Here is a 7,862-nt window from a genome sequence, read left to right as displayed (position 1 = left end):
CAAAAATAGGGAAATTTAATTTGATTATGACGCCTAACTTATGGCTTATGCATGCAAGTAATGATTATATTATCAAAATGTTTAACTTGGTTGAAAAGGTCCATGACCACCTAATTTTTCTCATTTGGGGATTATTAGGAGCACACATTTTCCCCTGACTTAGGGCTCATTAAAGATGCGTAGTCTGAAGTTTGGCATTCAATATTTATTCTGTGATCCAGCGAACTAGTTTACAACGTTCTTTTTACTCTCTCTTTTTTGAAGCAGATGAAAAAGAATTTTTGGTCTTTAAAGAACATCAGAGAGGCTTCTCAAACAAACACTAATATAGTCATTAAAAATGAAGCTGCACTGAGAAATCTCATGTATTTAAAATTCTGAAGAGCAAGTTCGACTTAGCTACTTTGAGAGACACTTCTTATTGTTGTCTTATTATAGTAGGTATAAAGAAGTTACTCATTATATATTCTGTATTTGAATCAAATGCTCATATCTGAGAAAAATTGTGACATTGTTTTACATGACATATAAGTATTCCTTGAAATTAATTTATTTAGTCAATATTACTACTCAGTAGTATTATTTATTATGTATGTATTTTACAGCCGAGGGTTAATGCGAGTAGTTTCTAACTAAAAGTTTGGAGGATCAAATCAGCCAGAGGAAGCTCCAGAGGAAGACCGGTGATCTACTTTAGAATGGCCTCCATTGAAATCCTTAGGGGCTATTCTAAAGTTTAATTGTGTATACTAAAAACAATGTGTTACATTCAATTAATTGTTTTTAATTTAGCCATTTAAAAAACAAAGACCTGTTTAGTATTTCCTAAGCCTCGAACATTGTGGTCTTCCTACATACATAAAAATACATAAAAGATTTGTGTTTACTTTTTAAAGGTCTTGCTGCTAAATGATAGGAGAGTGAAGTAAAATAAATAAATATAATGCAATGACATGTATAATATTAAAGAAAATCAGGGAATACATTGGCAGCATAGTACAATGACAGCTAGACTAAACATGTAAAAAAGCTTTTTGAGGTGTGATAAGTGAAATAAATTTGAGTAATTTCTAAACTAGAATTTTTTTTGGAAACAGTACATATAATCAATGGTAAATATTGCGTGGAAACAAATGTCAGGTAATAGTCACCTCTAAAAAATGGAGCAAAGGTACTATGGACATATTAAAACTTTAACTATATTACTAGGACTTATTTTTTACTTCTGTGTATCATCATAAATTTTGGATAACATTGAGAATAATGGGAATTCTTCATGCCACCTGCAAAGCCTCTGGAGTGCAACATAGTTTGTGGAACCTCAAACAGGACAAGGCATCCTTTTTCAGTCAAAGAGAAAAAGGAGAGTATTCAGAGAGGCCACAGTGGCAGAACTATACAGCGATAACTCCAGAGAACTACGGAGTATTCCTTTTACGTCATCATTTAAGTAAGGCTGTTGTCCATCACCATAGTTATGAGGGGGGAAATATGAGGTTAGAGATAAACCACCAGAGAAGAATAGACGAATTATGGAGCTCACAAAAGTCTAAAATAATTCAATTTCCAGAAAGCTAAAACAGAGAAGCCTCACAATGCATGGCAAACTAGTTTAAATTATCAGTAGTCCTAAGGGGGGTGGGGGGGGATTAGCTTTAAGGAAATGATGGCCTTGATTCTGCTTAGCAAATTTCAAAGCAATCCCAAAAAGGATTAAAGTGTTTCTGAATCTCTGAACTCTATTCTATAAGAAAAAAATTTCAAAACAATAGAAAGAAATTGAGTTCAAAAGAAGTCTCTTTCATAATATTTGTCAACTCATCAAACATTTACCAACAACATAAAGACACAGAGAAGCAAAACAATAAATCAATAGAAGCAGACACCAAAAGAAAACAGAAGATGTTCATTATACACATATTCTTCATGTTGGAGAATTCTTCATGTTGGGGACGGTGGAGAAAGGCAGTATCTTATAGATGCACACGAAGTACTAAGACTCATTCAGGAGTGAAATACACTTACTAGCCCTTTATCTATTAGGAAAAAAAATAATTAACATCACATATTTCTACTACCTTTTTTTAAGTTATCTTTTCTCAGCTTCATGGAAACCATCAGCTGTGATTTATTTTTATCCCCACAAATGTGTTTTAATCCTGACCCAGACACCTGTGAATGCCATTCTTTTTGGACTTAGTATAATGAGGTACTGAAGAAAATAGACTTCATGTGAACTAAAGAGCATCTGAACTGTAGAGGAGGAGACACAACTCCCCATAGAGATCCGGCCCTACAACTCACTGGCTTGCTGCCACCGAGTCAATTCCTACTCGGAGACTACAGGACAAACCTGATCCACATCTGTGGGTTGACGGTGCTTTCCAAGAGTAGAAAGCCACATCCGGCTGAGCCGTTGGTGCTTCCCAACTGCTGACCTTGTGCTTAGCAGCCTAATGCGTAACCCAACACACCACACCTCGTGTATGAATTGGAACTTCCAGGTTCGTGAACTGTGAGAAAATAAATTCGTTTTATAAATCTACCCATCTTCCTTCCCTAGCTCTCGCTTTGCCAAGTTTGTTCCTCAGTCTAAGAAGAACCAAGGCCGTTATTTTCCTCTGCAGAGACACATTTCCTGAGCAATGCCTTTTCTGTCTTCCTTGAGTCTCTCCTGGTCAAACCTGTAGCTTCTAGTATACTCTGGGTCTCCACAGCTCTTCAGCATAGTAACAATAGCAAATGAGGGAAACTGGTTATCCTGGGCTAAATTCTTTCCTTGGGATGTCAATTTAACTCAAACTCCATTTTAGGATACCACTTTAAATAATTTTGTGAGGGCTGTGGAGAGATACAGAGAAAAGAACAATATATAGCTAGCTATATGAGAAAGTATTATAGACAATGCATATAAAGAAATACTGCTAAAAATGTAGGGAATTATTCCATTGGAAACTAAGAAAGTTTCCTTGGAGGAAGGAAATTTTGACACAGACTTTCAAATAAAATAAGAAGACTGCAGCAGGATTTGGGCTTGAACGTTGTTTTAAATTCAGAAAACACTTTGAACAAGGTCTAAAGTATGGTCTTTAGGAAAATAGCTGTGACATAAAAGGAAAGAGTTTCCTTCTGGGCATTCACAGACAATTTTCACCTACTGCCTTTCTTAAGGAGAGTACATGGTTTTTGTGGTTTAGTTTTGTTTTTTAAATTCACAGAACAATCATAAAGGACATAAATCGAGGATAGCAATAGATAGAGACATAAGTATTGATTATGTGCAAAACAAACAACAACAAAGAACAAATTGCAAATAAAAACTATTTAACAAGTATAATATGAAGTCCGTTTTATATTTTAAAATTCAAACAACATTTTTAATAGTTTTATTAGGGGCTCATACAACTCTTATCACAATCCATACATACATCAGCTGTGTAAAGCACATTTGTACATTCATTGCCCTCATTGTTCTCCAAACATTTGCTCTCTACTTAAGCCCCTGGCATCAGCTCCTCATTTTTCCCCTCCCTCCCCGTGCCCCTAACTCATGAAACCTTGATAATTTATAAATTATTATTTTGTCATATCTTTCTCTGTCCGAGGTCTCCCTTCACCCACTTCACATGTAGATCCTTGTCATTGGTTCCCCCTTTCCAACCCAGTCTCCCTCTATGCTCCCAGTATCACAGCTCAGACCACTGGTCCTGAAGGTATCATCTGCCCTGGATTCCCTGTGTTTCCAGTTCCTATCTGTACCAGTGTACATCCTCTTGTCTAACCAGACTTGCAAGGTACAATTCGAATCATGATAGTGGCGGGGGGGGGGGGGGGGGTAAGGGGCGGGCGGGTGGAAGATGCATTTAGGAACTAGAGGAAAGGTGCATTTTTCATGTTGCTACATCGCACCCTGACTGGCTCATCTCATCCCTGAGACCCTTCTGCAAGGAGATCTCCAGTGGCCTACAAATGGGCTTTGGGTCTCCACTCAGCATTCCCCACCTCATTCACTATGGTAAGATTATTTGTTCTGAAGATGCCTTACACCCGATCCCTTTGACACTTCGTGATCGCACAGGCTGGTGTGCTTCTTCCATGTGGGCTTTGTTGCTTCTCAGCTAGATGGCTGCTTCTTTACCTTCAAGCCTTTAAGACCCCAGATGCTATATCTTTTGATAGCCAGGCACCATCAGCTTTCTTTACCACATTTTTTTATGCACCCATTTGTCTTCGGCAATCGTATCATGGAAGTGAGCACACAATCATATGATTTTTCATTCTTTGATGGTTGATAACTGATCCCTTTGGCACCTTGTGATCACACAGGCTGGTGTGCTTCTTCCATGTGGGCTTTATTGCTTCTGAGCTAGATGGCCGCTTGTTTACCTTCAAATTTTAAGACCCTAGATGCTATATCTTTTGATAGCTGGGCACCATCAGCTTTCTTCACCACATTTGCTGATTCACCCTCTTTGTCTTCAGTGGCTGTGTCAGGAAGGTAAGCATCATAGAATTCTAATTTAATAGAAGAAAGATTCTTGCATTTAGGGAGTACTTGAGTGGAGGCCCAATGTCCTTCTGCTACCTTAATACTAAACCTAAATATATGCACATAGATCTATTTCCCCATCCTCATATATAAATATATTTGCATATGTACATGCCTATATCTAGACCTCTCTAAATGCCCTTTGCCTCCCAGCTCTTTCCTCTATTTCCCTTGACTTTCCTCCTGTCCCACTATCATGCTCAGTCCCCACCAGGGTTTCAGCAATTCCTCTGTGCTACATTATCCTTGCTCAAACATTTATAATGTTTTTAATTATTCAATATTTCTGAGAAATAAAAAACTCATGGAGTTGTCCACACTTTATTTTAGGAAAAATGATTTAAATTTTCATTGATCACAGGAATTTCCAATTTGGTTAAATACTCACATTCTTGTTTATTTATGTCATAAATATTTAAAATTATTTAGATCATTTTTCTAAAGTGTATTATTCACACGAATGAGCTAGACTTTATGTTTGAGCCTTTTTATTACCACAATTAATCTTTAAGTTTTGGAAGTAATAACTTTTAGGAAATAATTTAGCACTCTTTTTGACATTGATTTCAGAGAAATACGGCACATTATGGATTGAAAATGTTGTCACCTGCTTGGAGATATTTACTTAATTCTGGTTAAAGGATCAATCAAAATTTTGCTTCATTGTTGTAATATTTTTATACTTTTTATTATGTTTCAGCTGATTTGATAGCGATTGTTTTTTAACTTAAAAAGAATATGTAAAAACTGATTCCCAGTATAAATGTACACACTGTTATATGGCATGTATTGGATCTCTAGCTCAAGATATTTGGTTGCTACAGAAACAGTTTCTAAGGAAACAGGAGCAAGAAGTATGGGCATTTCTGTTGCTGGCTGTCTGCCCAAAAGAAATGAATAGTAAACAAATAGTAATAACTCTCTGGACTATAGGTGATTAACAGTTGCGTTTTTATGGAAAAGAACTGAAGAAGTACTACCAGTTTCATGAGGCAAACCACTGGAATAAACAAAGGAAATTATTTTCTATTATGTTTTTTGTTAATATCCACGAGATTAATACTAATCATGTAAATGGATGTATTAGAAAATATGACCATTTTACTTTTAATTTTTATATCTCCAACACAAGATCAGGTTAAAATCTCCAGTTAGAAGCTGGTTAAAATATAACTTTTGGGGGAGGAAGTTGGGGGACACTATCCTTACAAGTGTATAGTACAAAAAAAATCTTACTTAGTTTTTATTCTGTCAAATGAAGAAGCTCAGGAGACATAATCTTGGAGTAATTTACAAGGCGATAGATTAGAATTCAAGTTCCCAAATCTAAATTCAATTTTTTCCACCACAAAATTTACTTTAAAATATAGTCAGGAGAAGGGAACGGGACCAGAGATGTACCGATACTGTCCTCTCCTAGGAGAAAAGTTGGGAGGACTCACCTCCAAGTGCATGGGCAGGGAGAATGAAGGAAACTATTTTTAAGGACCCTCAAGGGAGAACATCACTGGCGATATGCACTGAATAAGTCACTTTGATCCAAGCTTCTGGATGCATCGTGGACACCCAGCTAAGTGCCATAGAACACTGGGGCACTGAATCCTGGATCTGTGGGGCTCACAACACAGTCCAAAGACAGCAACAGAAAGGTTCGATGCCAACCCTCCACCAGGTGAACTGGGCTCTACCCCAAACATACCTGTAACCAAAGACTTAAGAGTCAAAATTTGTGGTTTTTAAAGAAGCATAAACCAGCAATACCATGAGTCTTAAACTTCAGTAGACAGACAATCATTAGTTTACTATATCAATGCCATATGCCCATATATATGTAATTCTAGTGAGCCTGTGACTGATATTCTCAATGAATATTGTTAAGTTTTTTCTAACAACCAATTGCCATTGTTTGTGTAAACATCATCCAGCCACAAAAGATTTATTCTGTATAATGTGAATAATTCAGGTATTATGATAAATGGTTAGCCTACTTTGACCCAATATCCTTCTTCTGTTTTGGAAAATTTAATACCAGAAGCTAATGAATGACATTAACAGAATATCTTTATGTTACAGGGAGAAGATTGATAAGACTTTCTACCATAAATTAACAAGGAGACTTCTAAAGAGAGCTAAAGGCAGATTTTAAAAAGATAGCTAGATCTGGGGATGGGTTTGGGGCTCACAGTGAATCCTACCTCCAATTTAAAAACAACTGGTTCTTACATCATCGCCATACTCAATACTTGCCCTCGGGAAGGAAACAAAGCATATGGATGCAATAAGCAAGAGTAATGAAGAAATTAGATGCTGCCCAGTAATCAGATAAAATATCATCTGGGGTCCAAAAAAGCAGCCTTCTAACTGAGATGTAAGCCTTCTAACTTAGTTGTAAGCTTACATGGAAGAAGCTCTCCCCAAGCAGCGACAAATGGATTGTAAATCATATGACACAAAGCTGAAGGAGGAATAGTATCAGAGCCCAAACTGTGAGATGGTGGTTTGTAGAAGACTCTGAATGACAGTGGAGGCCCAAGAGACATTTATGAGAACTGTGCAGGGAAGTAGCCTCCAGCGATTTCCCTCTACACATAACGGAAGCAAGGGATTAACTTGGTTACAAAACCTAGACCCTCGCAGAGATGACTGTAGAAGATCGAAATGATGAACCTGACTTGAACAGGTGAAACCTTGCAGGTGATTTCTCCATTACACTTTGGGCCCGATATAGTTTTCAACATTTTATGTGTGTGTTTTCTCTTTTTCTTCTTCTTTTTTTCTTTCTCAGGGGTGAGCGTGAATGCAGTCCCTCACTACCACAAATTATGCCGCCAAGTTTCCTGCATTTGGGAAATCACACGGATCAGTACACCCGGAGTGCAATGGATAAGCCTCGCCCTGGGAAAACCACATTCGTGATCAAAGTATCTCCCCTGCCAGGTAAGTATCCCTTTTTCTTCCTATTGGGGTTTAACTCTGATGTATTTTGTCATTGGGGATAGTCTTCATGAATTTTTGCCATATGTTTTTCTGATTTCCTTTATAGAAAACCCAGGACGGATGAACCTACAGAGACATCAAGTAGTATGAGGGTCCCTGGGAAGTAGAGTGGGAGAGGGAGGGGTGGTGGTAAAGGGGAAGTCATGTCAAGAAGTTCAAGAAGAACAAGAATGTTTTGAAATGGATTGTGGTAGCAATTGTACAATACTGTTTGAAGTGATTGATCTATGGAATAATTTATCTGTACTCATGCCTGATTGAAAGGTTGTAGGGGAAAAGATATATACAAAGTCTTAGAAACAATGTGCCCAATACT

General features: G+C 37.3%; 1 non-coding gene across 1 annotated transcript; it reads right to left on the bottom strand.

The window, feature by feature from the left end:
* Window positions 1-7,331: 7,331 nt before the first annotated feature.
* On the bottom strand, window positions 7,332-7,494 carry LOC142453861 (U1 spliceosomal RNA). Its single transcript, XR_012785443.1, has one exon. It is a non-coding gene; the product is annotated as a U1 spliceosomal RNA (small nuclear RNA).
* Window positions 7,495-7,862: the final 368 nt, after the last annotated feature.

The sequence above is a fragment of the Tenrec ecaudatus genome, chromosome 7 (genome assembly GCF_050624435.1).
Source record: "Tenrec ecaudatus isolate mTenEca1 chromosome 7, mTenEca1.hap1, whole genome shotgun sequence".
NCBI lineage: Eukaryota > Metazoa > Chordata > Mammalia > Afrosoricida > Tenrecidae > Tenrec > Tenrec ecaudatus.
The sequence above is the reverse complement of the archived record's forward strand: the minus strand, read 5'-3'. Positions and strand labels throughout refer to the sequence as shown.